We start from the raw sequence: 16,779 nt of genomic DNA on the forward strand, positions 1-16,779 counted from the left end.
CTCTTGTACCTTCTACTACCCATCCGGGTTCCAGTACCGTCAGCTGGTTCTCGGCAGTGTCTTTGGCACGGTTACTCCCTCCTGCCCAGCCTGGTTCCAGCACGCCAGCTGTTTCCGGGTAGTATCAACGTCACTTTGCCTCCAATGCGTTGTCCTGTCGTGTTGCGGTCGGGTTAGCCGACTCTATGGTGCCTGCAGTTTAGGTGACTCCTATGTGGGCTGCGGGATCTGGCAATGAAGGCTGGTTCCATAGTGCCAATAGGACAAGCACCCCCTGTAGGACTGTGAGTTTTGGTAACAGCGGACGGGTCGCGGCCTTGAAACTTTTTTTCACCTGGGTACCTTCTGCTACCCATCCGGGTTCCAGTACCGTCAGCTAGTTCTCGGCAGTGCCTTTGGATTAGATGCCTCCTTCTCGGTATCCAAGTTCCACCAACGTCTGCTGGTCCTTGGTAGTGCTTTCTGGCACAGGTACCACCTGCTTAGTAACCGAGTTCCAGTACCGTCAGCTGGTCCTCGGTAGTTCCATTTTCTCTTTTACTTTCTGCTACCCATCCGGGTTCCAGTACCGTCAGCTGGTTTTCGGCACTGCCTTTGGATTAGGTGCCTCCTTCTCGGTATCCAAGTTCCACCAACGTCTGCTGGTCCTTGGTAGTGCTTTCTGGCACAGGTACCTCCTGCTTAATAACCGAGTTCCAGTACCATCAGCTGGTCCTCGGTAGTTTCATTGGCTCTTGTACCTTCTGCTACCCATCCGGGTTCCAGTACTGTCAGCTGGTTCTCGTCAGTGCCTTTGGATTAGGTGCCTCCTTCTCGGTATCCAAGTTCCACCAACGTCTGCTGGTCCTTGGTAGTGCTTTCTGGCACAGGTACCTCCTGCTTAGTAACCGAGTTCCAGTACCATCAGCTGGTCCTCGGTAGTTCCATTGGCTCTTGTACCTTCTGCTACCCATCCGGGTTCCAGTACCGTCAGCTGGTTCTCAGCAGTGCCTTTGGATTAGGTGCCTCCTTCTCGGTATCCAAGTTCCACCAACGTCTGCTGGTCCTTGGTAGTGCTTTCTGGCACAGGTACCTCCTACTTATTAACCGAGTACCAGTACCGTCAGCTGGTCCTCGGTAGCTGCATTGGATCTTGTACCTTCTGCTACCCATCCGGGTTCCAGTACCGTCAGCTTGTCCTCGGTAGTTCCTCAGCCTTCTTGTACCTTCTGCTACATTTCCAAGTTCAAGCTTTTTGAAATGGTTCTTGGTAATCACTCTTGATCTCCCTGACGAGGACCCTGAAGACGAGGACCCTGAAGACCAACCCAAAAAAGACGAGGACCCTGAAGATGACGACCCTGAAGACAAGGTCCCTGAAGACCACTCCGAAGAAGACGAGGACCCTGAAGGCCACCCCGAAGAAGATGAGGGCCCTGAAGACGAGGACCCTGAAGACCAACCCGAAGAAGATGAGGACCCCGAAGAAGACGAGGACCCCGAAGACGAGGACCCCCAAAGACGACGACCCTGAAGACCACCCCGAAGAAGACCAAGAAGATGACCCTGAAGAAGTTGACCAAGAGGACAAAGAAGAGAAGGCAACCACCAAGATACAGAAGAACAAGAGACAGAAAACCAAGAAGCAGAAATACAAGAAGCTGCAGAACAAAAAGCGGAAGAACATTAAGCATAAGACTAAAAATCAGAGCAAAAGATAATATCTAAATTATAAGCATAAGATGACTAAGCAGTGTATGGGGTGAGTCCGTTCCTCCTCGTGGTGGCCCTGGAAAAGACCTGCTGCTGCAGGCCAAACTGAACGCGGACAAATCCTGTTGTAAATCTTTTGTGACGGGCAGAACGAAAGGTGTAATGTCCAAACTTTTATAGATAACAACTACAGGAATGCCTGTCACAAATAAGAATATGATGAAGAAGAAGAATATGAAGAAGATGAAGAAGTAGAATATGAAGAATGTAAAAAAAAGAATAATACGAAGAAGGTGAAGAAGAAGAAGATGAAGAAGGTGAAGAAAAAGTGGATGAAAAAGATGCTGATGCTGAGGATGATGAAGGAGAAAGTGTGGGAGAAGTAAAAAAGAAGGTGAAGAACATGGAGCAGTGAAACATAAATATCTGACAAAATATAAAAATACTTAACATAGTCAATATTTGCGCAACTCAGAACGTCTTAAAAAAAATATTAATTCCTGCTATTCCATTTGATTGGGCTAAACCTCTTTGCCTTTATTTTCTCCCTCACCTCCCCAAATACATTCTACATTATTCTTAGTTGTTTTCCTTCATGTAGAATTAACCTACAAGGAAAGAAAGGGTTTATTTTCATTCCGATATTTCTGTCCCATTGACTTGCATTGGTTTTCGGTATCGGAATCGGCGATATCCGATACTTTTTGGGTATCGGTCCCATCCAATCCGATCCGATATTTCCCGATATCGGAAGGTATCGCTCAACACTAGTATTGGCACTTCTTCCTTGACATAAACTGCCCCCTTAAGTGACAGTGCCAATATTGACCTTGGTGATCAAGCCCTATATTTCAGAACTGATGTGTTACTTTATCTGACAACAACTCTGGAATATTTCAACAGATCCCAGTGACGCTGAGATTGTTTTCTCCATGACACATTGATAAATTTAGCTTGCCACATCTTGAATTATTTTACGAAAATATCTGAAAATTTATGAAAATTTCTAAAAATTTGTAATTTTTGAACTTCGGATTTGACGTACACACAAAAGTATCACTCAGGTCAAAAAACCATGAAACTTTCTAGAGTTGCTGAACGAATTAAAGAACTTCTCCATGACAGTGACCTTGTAGTCACCTAGAAAGATAATTAATATACGCTTATAACAAGCATAACCCTGCTCCAGGATGTTCTTTTGACCATTACAGATATCTTTATTTCTGCTTTGTGATTGGATAGATGCATATATATAAGGCTCTCCTGACATAAAGTTTACCATGCATCTCAGCAAGATAGATATCCTTCCAATATTGTAGAGTTTTTTAAAGATAGATGAGAAATTGTACTTGCTTCTACTACTTGTTGTTGTGAGACCTGTAACTAGTCTACCTTTCTTTTCATCTTTTCAGGTAAGATACATTTTTTGTCCCCATTAAAATAGTATCTTCTCAAATGTTATATAAGTTTCCTCCTTTCTTTAATCTTTGTTTCAGTTTGACTTAATGTTAGATGACATTATAATATAGTTTGACCATCTATTATTGTTCAACTACTACTGTCAGCTTTTTGGACAGGAAGAAAGGTTTGCCTAATAATGGCATCATTAATTGAATTTTGTGGAATCCTTAGCATTCTAATGCCGGAATGTTTTATGGTTTTGAGAGATCAGTATTTATAAGGGTTTTATGAGTTTTAGAGAAGTTGCCATTCTCTCAAATGTACATAAGTACTTAATATCTTCACAGATTCTAATTCTGGAACCTTTATCCTTACAAATTCTCAACAATTGGAAATCACTCACCAAAAATATTTATTTTTCTTATTTTGTTTAATGGGAATTTAATTAACAAATATTTTCATAATGGCTGTTTGAGTTCAGAAAATGTTACTCTTTATATACAGCAAACATTCACTGTAGTAAAAATAATGATTACACATATCTCTTCTACAGTTTTCTGTATCTGGCTTAAAGGACAATGGTAAGTACTGTCTCCGTATTATTTAGGCTATTCTTCAGAGTATGTGCCAATTTTTATTCTTAAAATTTGTCTTTTTTGTTTGGTTTCATATTCCACACATGAAATTCAGACACACTCTCTGTACTTTGAGCAAACTTTTCATAAATCATTTTCATAAGAAAATGTAAAGAATTTTGCTTCTCTCCACTTGTGCTCCTCCTCTTGAATTCATCACCCACTCTGGAAACAGTTGAAGTCCATTTTTCTAAAGACAGATTGCATCTCATTGAGGGAGAAGGAGGAGTGTGGAGATAAGAGAGAGGAAGAAAGATACTGCTACTGGTTTCTGCATATTTTATCTCTCCTCAGGGCTGAATTCACATCTACACTGCTCACTTTTGTTGTATGATTTCCAAATTGCTGCTACTGCATTTGGAGGTGTGCTACAAAGAGACAGGAGTATAAAAATCCCTCATATTTTACAGTATTATGTATGCATGGTATCAGAAGAGATAGTTTTAACCCACCAGCTGACTAGTAAAAAAAAGTCTATTGAAGACAAATTTAATTGATCTGGCTTTTTATACTAAATTCTTCTAATGCTATTGAAAATGAGCATCAACAGTTGGTAATTCCTGGAAAACCACATTTTTTTCTGAATGTTTAAATTATTAATTTACTTGTCAATTAATTTGACAGAAAATGAATTAAATGAAACAAAAAAAAAATGGCTAAGCTTTTACCAGGTAAGATTATGTGATGTTTAATGCAAAAGAACATTTTGTAAAATAGTAAAAGCATTCTAGGATTATTAGTTATGAGAATGTCAAGTCTGGAGTTAAACCAATAAAGCAGAGAGTTTAATCTAAATATATTTATTTAAAAATCAAATTAAAATCATACACAAGGGAACATTTTTCTCCTCCACGCATAGAAATGAACCAATTTAGCTTTGAAAATTTGATTAATAAGCCTAGTTAGTGATGCTGAAAACTGCATACAGCCCGTGACACCCTAAAGCCGATTGACATCTGACAGTGTGGATGCTTAAGATTAATTGTCTAGGGATCAGGTTTTTATTAAATTGGATAGTGGATAGTTGGAAATTTGTCCTTAGAAACCAGTCAGTTAAAAAATAATGAGATCTTTAGCTCAAGACACAACAAAAACTAATGGTGAAGAATAGGCAATGACATTTATTATGACTTGCATGTAATGTTAGTTTTGCTACCTCTTCACCTCCTTTATTCAAAGACTATACATTAAAGAAGTTGTCCACTACTTTAACATTGATGGCAATTCTTAGGATAGGTCATCAATGTCTGATCAGTGGGTGTGTGACCCCTGGCACCACTGCCGATCAGATGTTTCCAGTATTGGCAGTGGCCGGAACTGCTCAGTTACTTAGCTGCACAGAACAGCTCAGCAAAATAGTGACCGTGGCCGGGTACTGCACTTCCACCCCCAATTGATTTAATTTGGGGATGGATGTGCAGTATCAATCACAGGCACTGTATAGTTGACGGAGCTGTGCAGCTCCATAACTGATTACTTCCGACAACACAGAGAACAACTGATCAGTAAGGTGAAGAGTGTTGCAACCCCACTGATCAGACATTGATGACCTATCCTAAAGATCATCAATGTTAAAGTAGTCGACAACCTGTTCAATCTTTTTCATTGCTGCTCTGTACAATTTGTTTACTGTTTTATGGTTTACTGTCCCTTTCTGTATTTGTGAGCTGTAAGCTGTGACATTCTTTCACTCTTTATATGCATCTAAAAATGGTTGCTTCATTCCTTACATCTTCTTTTATACAGGCTATAAAAGTCTGTTTCAATTGGTTGTGCTGTGATATGTGATGTGATAGCTGAATGTACACATTTCATAACACTAGAATATATATTTCTATTTTTGCCCTGTTTTTCAATTAGCCATTAAAGTATAAGTAAAAAATAAAATAAATAGTAATGATAAATATGAACAACGAGAATTGATTCTAATAAAATCTAATTTGTTTTGAAAATTTAGGAATTTGCTGAAACTTATGAATTTAAACAATATGCTATACTGTTTTTTTGATCATTGTAAATAGCTGTCGCCATTTTATGCGTTGCCAATGCCAAATAAAGATCACTTGACTTTGAGTGTGGCCAAGCAGGCCTCCATATTATGTCTTGCAGCTATCACATGAAATGGTCTAGCACAACTGATCAGGCAGGAAAATAAATCATAGAGCCTGTATAAAATCAGAAGCAGGAAAGTCAGCAGCCATTCTGTGATGAATCTGGATAGTGAAAGGTCATCATAGCTCACAGGTTTGCCATAGAAAAAAGGATAGAAAGAAACTGTGCAGACATGTTGTGAGCACAGCAGTGAAGATTAGTTTTTGAGAAAGAAAAAATAATACAGATTTAACTGCTAGGGAGAGTGATAATAATGTCACTTTCTAAGTGAGGCTGAGAAAGGAGTGCCTTACAGCTGGCAGCTGCTGCCTGCGTATTAGTGATTATAAGGTTGCTGCAATTCGTTTACACAATTTCATTTTAGTTTTCATTTTTGCAGAAGCAAGCCACAAATATTGCTGAAAAAAAAAATATATAGTGAGGTCACTTTGACGTACAGTAGAGACCAAAAGTTTGGACACACCTTTTCATTTAAAGATCTGTACAAAGAAAAAAAGTCCGCACCTGTACAACATATGAGAAAATCCCTTGGAACACAATCCAGATGAGAGACCAGAAAATCCACAATGTCCAATACGACCCGGTGCTTACCAGTGAATGAGTAAATGTCCAAAAACGGAAAAAAAAGGGAAAACAAGGTACCTCAGGACCCGTTGAAGCGCAAGGAGGTGCGAAACGACCGTCGTCTGGAGGTTTCCTTTCATTCTCCTCCTGTACCATTTTTAATGGATCAATAAATTGTTGGCTTTTAAAGAAGATCGGTGAGTGCTACCTTTTTTTCCCTTTTTTTTCCGTTCTTCTCTGGGAACTGCTTCAAGATTGTTGGAAGACCATTTCCGGTGGCTACCTCTTGAAGCTCATCAAGAGAATGCCAAGAGTGTGCAAAGCAGTCATCAAAGCAAAAGGTGGCTACTTTGAAGAACCTAGAATATAAGACATATTTTCAGTTGTTTCACACTTTTTTGTTAAGTATATAATTCCACATGTGGTAATTCATAGTTTTGATGTCTTCAGTGTGAATGTACAATTTTCATAGTCAAGAAAATTCAGAAAAATCTTTAAATGAGAAGGTGTGTCCAAACTTTTGGTCTGTACTGTACCTGAGGTTGTGATTGCATTAAACAGATTGAAAAGGGTTGGATGGTGTGACAGGAGGCATCATGGTGTCATGCATGCTTTTTCAGGGCACGTGACTGCTCTGGAGTGCTTTCAATTCAAAGAGAATCAATTTGCAGGAAATGTAATTTTTTGGCCAAATTCAGTGAAGCAGGCTAATTTGAAATTCTGAATATTCCCTCATTGCTAATAAATATTGATATTTTGAATAATAATATGATATAAATATGCATAGAAATCTATTTGTCATTTACATAGTCATAATTAATAGCAGCATTAAATGTATTTTTACTAAATTACTTGTGGCTGAGGAAATATCTGTATTAAATTAATACCACATTATTTATGAATACTTTAAATTGCAGACATTAAGGAAGAAAAACAACCTGAGGGAATCTTTAGCAAGATATTGAAGGCAAACAAAGGCTTAGGTAAAAATGTATTATAGCATGTAACAACTAATATAAGTGACATAGTATAAACACTACTAACCTAACTTTAAGTATTAACATTGAGTAATGTTTTCAGTGACAGCTGAAAGAGAACCTGTCACAAGATCAAAAATGTCCAATTTTTGCTCTTATTTTATTTATTTTATTCCTGCTGCTCCCATGACTATTCCATTTTTTTAAATTAGTCATATGCTTACAGAGATGGATCTTCTTAACTCCTTTACCCCCGAGGGTGGTTTGTACGTTAATGATTGTTTTTTCGTGACATATTGTACTTCATGATAGTGGTAAAATTTCTTCGCTATGTCTTGCATTTATTTGAGAAAAAATTTGAAATTTGGTGAAAATTTTTGAAAATTTCAAAATTTTAATTTTCATGCCCTTAAATGAGAGAGATATGTCACACTAAATAGTTTATAAATAACATTTCCCACATGTCTACTTTACATCACAATTTTGGAACCAATTTTTTTTGTTATGAAGTTATAAGGGTTAAAAGTTGACCAGCGATTTCTCATTTTTCCAACAAAATTTAGAAAACCATTTTTTGGGGACCACATCACATTTGAAGTGACTTTGAGGGGCCTTTATGACCGAAAATACTCAAAAGTAACATCATTCTAAAACTTGAACCCCTCAAGGTGCTCAAAACCACATGCAAGATGTTTATTAACCCTTCAGGTACTTCACAGGAACTTTTAGAATGTGGAAGAAAAAAATGAACATTTAACTTTTTTCACAAAAATGTTACTTTATGTTACGCTCACGCCCGGACTGACTGGAGTGAGCGTGGTTAGTGGTCCCACTCGGCCACGAACCGAGGAGTGCCTGGAGGGGCGTGACTAGGGGACTCGCCAGATCCGACCATGAACACATGGCGGCTTAAACGACTCCGTGGTCCGAGGACGGACATGGGAGGTGGCCCAGGTGCTACTCCGGGTCAAACCCCGGTCACAGCTGTTGACCCACACCGGGGAATGCAGGAACAGACAGGTTAGGCTGGTATGCAGACAGGTGGGTACTGGCAGGCACGGCTGGTATGCAGACAGGTGGGTACTGGCAGGCATGGCTGGTATGCAGACAGGTGGGTACTGGCAGGCACTGCTGGTATGCAGACAGGAGGGTACTGCAGGCACGGCTGGTATGCAGACAGGCGGGTACTGGCAGGCACGGCTGGCAAGCAAACAGGCACGTACTGGCAGGCACGGCTGGTATACAGACAGGCGGGTACTGGCAGGCAGGAAAGCAGACTGGATAGGGACCAGTACAGACTGGGATGCAGGAACAGAGCCACAAATGCGGTGGACAAGCAGAGCAGAGCTGCAGGTGCAGAGGACAAGCAGATCAGAACCGCAGGTGGGAAGGACAAGCGGAGCAGAGCAGAGCAGAACCGCAGGCGCGGAAGACAAGCGGAGCAGAGCAGAGTAGAACTGCAAGCGTGGAGGACAAGTGGAGCAGAGCAGAGCAGAACTGCAGGTGCAGAGGACAAGCAGAGCGGAACCGCAGGCGCGGAGGACAAGTGGAGCTGAGCAGAGTGGAACTGCAGGTGCAGGCAGACAGGACAGGGCTCTGTTCACATGGAACAGACTGGGAAACACAGGAAGATAGCTAGAACACAGGAGGTAGATATGGAGGCAGGGAAACAGGACAATCAGAACCAGATATACACAGGGTACTTGCAATGAAGTAGCGAGTGGACACAAAACTCACAAACAGAAGTACAGAGACAACGAGTTGGAGTTAGGTGCAGGTTCAGACACTGCAGGAAAAGGAAAGGATTGGACATAGAGACAAACAGGTAATGGGTAGTGTTGAGCCACCCCCGTAGTGTTCGAGTTCGGTTCGGTTCGTCGAACACCCGTGTGTTCGCCGAACTGTTCGTCGAACTGTTCGTCGAACACCTTCGAACACCGTTAAAACCAATGGCAGGCAAACAAAAACACATAGAAACACATAGAAAACACCTTTAAAGGTGTCCAAAAGCTGACAAACTGCTCAGAAGACACAACTAACACATGGAAAAGTGACAAGTACATATAGTCATGCGAAAAGAAAAGAGGTGGAGGAGTAAAAGGAGGGGGAGACACAGATATAGGCAAGTCATGCCCTTCGAAAATCCAAAAAGTGAGAAGCCGACACGGCCAGTCCGTTCCTGCCTGTGCCACCTCTGTGTCGCCGGGTTTGTGCCAGAGCCGCGGTGGACCCTGACGGCCAGCCCCCCTATCCCAATACTGGTGCCTGTCCGCCGGTGGGTCGAGGCCCCCCACGGTGGGGGGGGGAGTAACATCTGCAGAAGAAAGACCATCTTCCAGCCAAACTAAGATGTCGACTTCTTTTCGTGGACAATGTGATACGATCCCATTCTTACGGACACGCCCATCGCTACAAATTCTAGATGAGGCACAAAAACAGCAGGTGCTTCAACGGATATCAAGTGCTCCTTCAAGTGGGCTCTCCATCACCTCAATTTCAACATCACAAATACTCCAGTCCTCAGAGGTGTCACCCCAATCGCACTTGCTTCCTCACAGCTCCCAAGTCTCCAGCTGCCCGTCTGAGTATGGGGTAACACAGATGGCTGAGTCTGCCCAGCTGTTTACTCATACTATAGCCTGGGAAACGGAGGTCTGCTCCAGAGCTTCTGTTAATCCAGATGAGGAAATGATCTGATCCGATGCCCAGAATCTTTATAAGTTGGATCCAGGACCAGATGAAGAAGGTTCTGAGCATAATGTAGACCCTTGTTCCCAAACTGTAACTCCTGTTGGTGGAGACAATGATGAAGACGATGATGAGACTCAAATACCTGATTGGAGCGACAACTTGACTTTTCGGTCAGGGCAGGAAGAGGTTGGCTCTGAGGGCGACGGGTGTGATAACACACAGGGTGATGATGACGAGGTTGGAGATCCCACTTACTGTCAACCCACAGTCAGACAGTCGATGAGGTCAGCAGAGGAGGTGGAGGAGGATGTGACTAGCCCTGGGGATGGGGATGACTCGGCACCCGGGCATTTGCCTGGCCTTGGGGATGTCGCGGTGTTCGGCTCCCTGGCCCGTACCCTGGGGTCTCTCTTTAAAAGGGTGGATAATTGTTAATTTTATAAGAGTTCATGACGCCACCTGTGGTATCTGGTGACAAGCACCAGCGCTGCAGCAGTCCACTGAGGCCGGTGATAAGGCAGCTCGATGGTATAGCTCCCCACAGGTGGAGCTAGGACTCAGGGCAGCGTATGCAGGGGGAATTCAGGACAGGCGAGACCCAGCTGGGTCAGAGCAAGAACGGGAACGGACACGGTAATCACTTCAGTACCTTTTACTGGTGGAAATTCAGGCACATCCCGGAGCACTGTAGGGTGAAGGGTGCATATCAGGATTCTCCCCAATGAGCGGGTGTAGGGCCTCCTGTTTCTTGCCTCTGCGTAGTAAGTTTCTGACCTGCCTGGAGCTAGGCCTAACTTTGTCTCTGTCCTGCGCTGGCTGACCTTGTGGTAGGGCCTTCTCTTGGAGTTCACGCTCCCAGTATGCGGGGCCTAAGTGTCTCCTGGCTCTGTTACATATCAGCACCTTAGCGATCCTGGGACTTGTAGTTCTCCAGGGATTCCGGTTATGCCTTACTGGGTCATAGAGATACCGGTAAGCTCGGATCCTGTGTCCGGTAAATGCTTCGGGGTGAGCTGGTTAAGCTCCTCTGCCCCTTATGTACTAACTCGCCACTCGCCTTCGGCCTACTCAGGCCCTCACTAGGCTATACACACTAACGGCAGCTTGCCGCGCTTCACTGATCTTACGGCACCGGCACACCTTAAGCTCTATCTGGGCTCCCTGAATCTAGCAAGCAGGAGCCTCGTGCTCCACTGCTGAACTATTAACTACGTTCTCTAGACTAGACTGAGCTCCACTGCAGACTGACCTCTCTTAGGCTTCTCTACTGCAGGAACTCTTCAGAGGAACTGAACTGCCTAGCTCCACCTTCCCTATTTATATCCCTAACGGGCTCCCTCTGCTGGTCTGAGGTGGAAGGTGGAGATGTGTGAATGTTTATGGGGGCCTCTTGTGGAGGATTCCATCAATGCACTCTTCTAGGATCTGTGATACCAAGCGCAGCGGGGCATCACAGATGTTATTGACGACGAGGTTAGGTTGCGCCTTCCTGAACAGAGACGGAGTACTGGAAGCACGTCAACAACTGCATCCTCAACCACAACTCTGCCTCTGACCACAAGTCGTAGTGGCTCTTCAGGTCACATGGGCTCTAAGCCTTGCATAGCCTGGGCATTTATTCAGATCGATAAGGATGACCCAACTCGTGTTATCTGTAATATTTGTCAGCAAAAGCTAAGTAGAGGCCAAAAAATCCATAGTTTGAGTACTTCATGCATGTACCGTCACATGGATATGAAGCATAAGTTGCAGTGGGAAGCTCACTGTGCTACAATGCGGCCTAGCCGGCTGGGCCAACCACCGTCTGCCCCATCTTGTGCATCCGCAGCCTCTTCATCCTCTGTGACTGGGGGGACAGCAGTCACACATGTTTTTGGACGCAGACCTGCCACCTCTTTACCCGCAACAGCCAGTGTGATTGGCAGGTCGTCAGTTCATTGGGAAGTGGAAACACCTGCTAGTGTTGAGCGCTCTCCGACATCGAGAGCACCACCTTTGGATTAAGGCAACCTAACATGTCCGCCTGCATCTTCCTCACAGACCGGCAGTTGCCGGGGACACCCTACTCAACACCGTCTAAGCACAACAGCCAGCCCTCGGTCCCTCAGATGTGGAAAAGTAAAAGACCATTTCCTCCTAGCCATGAGAAAGCTAAGAGGTTGAATTTCACCATCTGCAAGCTGTTTGCTACAGAAATGCTGCCTTTCCACCTGGAGGACACAGAGGATTTTCAAGACCTTATGTCCGTCACAGTGCCCCAGTACCAGATGCCCAGTCGACACTACTTCTCAAAGAAAGGTGTGCCTGCGCTCCACCAGCATGTCGCACACAACATCACCGCTTCTTTGAGAAACTCTGTGTGTGACAGGGTGCACTTCACCACAGACACTTGGACGAGAAGGCATGGACAGGGGCGTTACATGTCGCTGACTGGGCACTGGGTAACTATGGTGACAGCAGGACAAGGGGCTGCTGTCCAAGTCTTACCGTCCCCACGAGTTGTGTGTTAATCCTCTTTATCTCGAACTTCCTCCACTGCTTCTGCCTCCTCAACCTCCTCTCGGTCCTCCACCTGCACCCAAAGCCTGTCTGGTAATGCCACCTGTTTTCTAACTGCGCAGAAGGAATCCTGCACACCTCCTTACTATGCTGGCAGCAGGGCTCAACGCATCAATGTTTACTTTGAAATGTCTGGGAAATGTGAGTCACACAGCTGAGGAGTTTTGGTCAGCTCTGGAGACCCAGTTTCATGAAAGGTTGTCTCCACTGGACCTGAAACCAGGGAAGGCCATGTGCGACAATGCTGCAAACCTGGGTGCGGCACTTCGCCGGGGCAATGTCACGCACGTGCCTTGTATGGCTCACGTGTTGAACCTGGTTGTCCAGCAATTTTTAGCCCACTATCCCGGACTAGATGACCTTCTGCAGAGTGCACGGTCGCTGTGTGCTCACTTCCGCCGTTCGCATCCCGCAGTTCAACGACTTACATCTCTACAGAAGTCGTTGGGCCTGCCAGTTCACCGGCTGAAATGCGATGTGCCGACACGGTGGAATTCAACTCTGCACATGTTGCAGCGACTGTGGCAGCACCGACAAGCCCTGGTGCAATACGTTCTGACGTATAGCCTGGGCCAACGAGATCCAGAGGTGGGGCAAATCACGCTGGAGGAGTGGTCTCAGATCAGGGACCTATGCACCCTTCTGCACAGTCTTGAAATGGCGACGAAGATGTTTAGTGCTGACGATGCCATTATCAGCGTGACTATTACGGTGATTTACATGCTGGAGCACATGTTAAACAGAATTCGGAGTCAGGTGGTGGGACAATAGGAGGTGGAGGAAGTAGAGGAGGAGTCGTATGCGGGAGGGATAACATCTCCAAGGTCCAGATGGTTGGCAGCACCAAGGCGGCAGGCATGGGAGGGTGGGGGAGAGGGATTAACCAGGGCGCATGGTAGCAGCCAAACTGTTGAGGAAGGTGCAGGATCCGAGGAAGAAGTGGAGGACGAACTGGCAATGGGCATGGAAGACTCATCAGATGAGGGAGACCTTGATCACATTTCTGTTGTGCGAGGTTGGAGGGAGAGGGCAGAGGAAGGAAGCATGATTCTTACCTCGCTACCAACACAACAAGGACTTGGTCCTTCTGGATGCGCAAGACACATGAGTGCCTTCTTGCTGCACTACCTGCAACATGACCCCCGGATTGTCAGAATTCGAAGTAATCCCGACTACTGGGTTGCCACACTCTTAGATCCCCGGTACAAAAGTATATTTGCCGAAATAATTCCTGCCATAAAAAGGTATTGACGAATGCAGGAGTATCTGTTGCAGAATCTTACATGTGCTTTTCCACAAAACACCAGTGGTGCACGTAGTGAATCTCACAGTTCTAACTTTCCAACGGTGGGACTGTCGAGTCTTCATCACTCAAACAGTAACAGTAACACAGTATCTGCTGGTAACAGCAATTTTGTGGAATCGTTTCACCACTTTTTTAGACCATCCTTTGCAAGGCCACAGGAGACAAGAAGTCTGACACATAGTCAATGCCTAGAGAGGATGGTACAGGAGAATCTCCAAGTGAACATCGAAGCCATGACTGTGTCACTGGACCCTTGCTCATTTTGGTATTCCAGTCTTGAAAAATCGCCGGAGCTCGCCACTCACGCCTTGGAGATCTTGTCATGCCATGCAGCCAGCGTTCTCTCTGAACGTGTGTTCAGCGCTGCTGGTGGTGTGCTGGCAGATAAGCGCACGCGGCTGTCCACTGAGAATGTAGACAGACTCACGTTCATAAAGATGATCAAATCATGGATTCGCAAGGACATTTCTACCCCTGTGTCATCCTTGGGAGACTAAAAGCTTGGGGATTTGGTAAAATCACCTCACCAACCGTTTTAAGCAACAGTGGGGCAATTGATGCCACTTAACCCTAGAACGCATGACCATAAAAATCTACACTTTCACATACCTGGGGCCCTTTAGGCCCGTGTGCAAATAACATGGAATAACTCAAACTCAAATGACAAACAACTATATACATGAAGAATACCTAGAGTTTCAAAATTCTAACTAAAGCAATCTTGCAGAAAATAGAAAACAATTAACTGGGCGGGCCTGCAAGGCCACAGGTATGCGTTCTAGGGTTAAGTGGTGTCTGTGCCACAATTTTGGGAGTCCCCTTGCTGTGTCTTACGTGACGTTGGCATCGTCAATTCCAGGTGGGTTGGGTCGCACCCCCCCTTTTAACTGTAAGAAACTACATACACTATGGCTTGGGGTAACACAGATGGTTGAGTCTGAAGAGCTGTTTACTCAGAGGTCTGCTCCAAATCTTCAGTGTCTGCTAGTCAGCATAGAATTTTTAACTGCATCTAGCCTAGGCAATACTTTGGGCGTAGTAGCCCAGCTGCGAAGCAAGCTGCACCGCCTGTGTATCTAATAAGAATTTTTAAATTAATCTAGCCTAGGCAGACTGTGGGGACCCCCAACCAAACCCAGATGCTCAGCCCCCCTACCGCCCCCCTTTCATGGACAACCCAATAATGTAACTCTTACAACTGGATGGGTGAGGATCGGTCACAGCTTTATTAACTCTTTATGCTCATTCCATTAGAAAGGCATTTTATTTCTAAAATAATTCAGCTTGTTGCAGCATGCCCTGGGTCCCCACTCCGGCAAGTTGGCCAACAAGTGTAACTCTCCAACATGTCCTTTCTATTTCCAGGCCACGGAGGATCCAGCGTACTCGTATGCAGGACTCTGACCCCCACCCATCACTCTTAACGCTTGTTCCACTCCGTCCTGGAGTCCTGACAGGAATATGTCCAGTCCAATATCTATTAAGTGAACACCGTCGGGCCGTATGAGGCCTGCTTTATCTCCTTCCAGTTGTCGGTGTCGTATCACTACACCGCCTCTGTCTCTTCTAAATTTTGCCATCTGAATATTTATTACCCGCCTTGTCCATTCGATGGCCGTGATGTCTCGCGCACCTTGCCATACCGCTATCGGCACAATCTCTGACCATACTATAGCTAATTTTGTGAAAAATTCTCTGAAGCGCTCAGTGTCTAGTTTCATTATTGCCATTAGTTATGCGCTCTTGTGATGACCTAGGTTGTTTCCCCCGGCCTGTATAACTAAGATGACCGGACCTCTTGCCTCTCTCCCTACCTTGATTACCTCCATTAGTACCTGTGGCCATAGCAGGCCTTTAATACCTCTCCAGTTGAAATATGTGTTATGAAACTCTAATTTCCTCCCGCCTGGGCAGACTTTCGCCCTTTTTTGTGCCCAATATATATACGAGTGGCCTATCACTCACACTGTTGGCTTAGCGTCACCTGTAAAAGAAACAAACCACGTTAGGATAACAAGTCCGGTCTTATGTATCTCGCCAAACACGTGGATCGCCATCTCCCTATCCTCTGAACTTCCGTTTCTGACAGTCCTGCTCTTGCTGCTTCCGTGGCCGCACCTATGCGGAATGAGTGTGTCCCGTAATCTTTGGGGTGGTTCCCTGCCGATGTTATGCATTTATTAAATATAGCTTGGAACAGGTATCTTGATAATGGCGTTCCATCAATGTGTGATACAAAGAAATTACTTTGTGATCTGATGGTTAGATATGTTTTTACTATTGTTACCCGACTCAGTGTACCGTTTGTGGGTTGTAGAAGTACCCAAGTACCCCTGCCCGCTGGAACCGTTTTCGATTGGTGTATGCGTACACGTATTGCATTATTGGCTATGACTACTTCCTGGTGTAATAAGCGTCCACTGGTGGTAATTTTGGATTGAGGGACTAATTCGCTTATACATAGCGCCCCGAAGAAGGCGATCACAAATGCAGTAGACATTAGTGTTGCTTCAAATTGTGAGTGTCATGTTAATGGTGTTAGGGATAAGATGTGAGAAATCAGTTTTAGTGACACGGGACGGGACGTCTACATTCCTGACTTGGCTGACCCCTTTTCCACCCTTTTATGGATTGTCTGATGATGAATCTTTGTCACATCTCCCCAATTCAGTAGTTGGAAGTGAAATGCTACTCCGGTCAGACACCGCTGCGCTGACGCCCCTGATATGCCCCTCATCATTAGCTGGTGGAGAAATTCTATGGTGACTTGTGATCTGGCTTGTTCACATTGGTCAACCCGTCTGCCTGCTACTAGTCGTGTCCACTCTTCCCATGCCTTACC

The sequence above is a fragment of the Phyllobates terribilis genome, unplaced genomic scaffold (genome assembly GCF_046119375.1).
Source record: "Phyllobates terribilis strain yellow unplaced genomic scaffold, ASM4611937v1 Scaffold_6__1_contigs__length_29720123, whole genome shotgun sequence".
Taxonomy (NCBI): Eukaryota; Metazoa; Chordata; class Amphibia; order Anura; family Dendrobatidae; genus Phyllobates; species Phyllobates terribilis.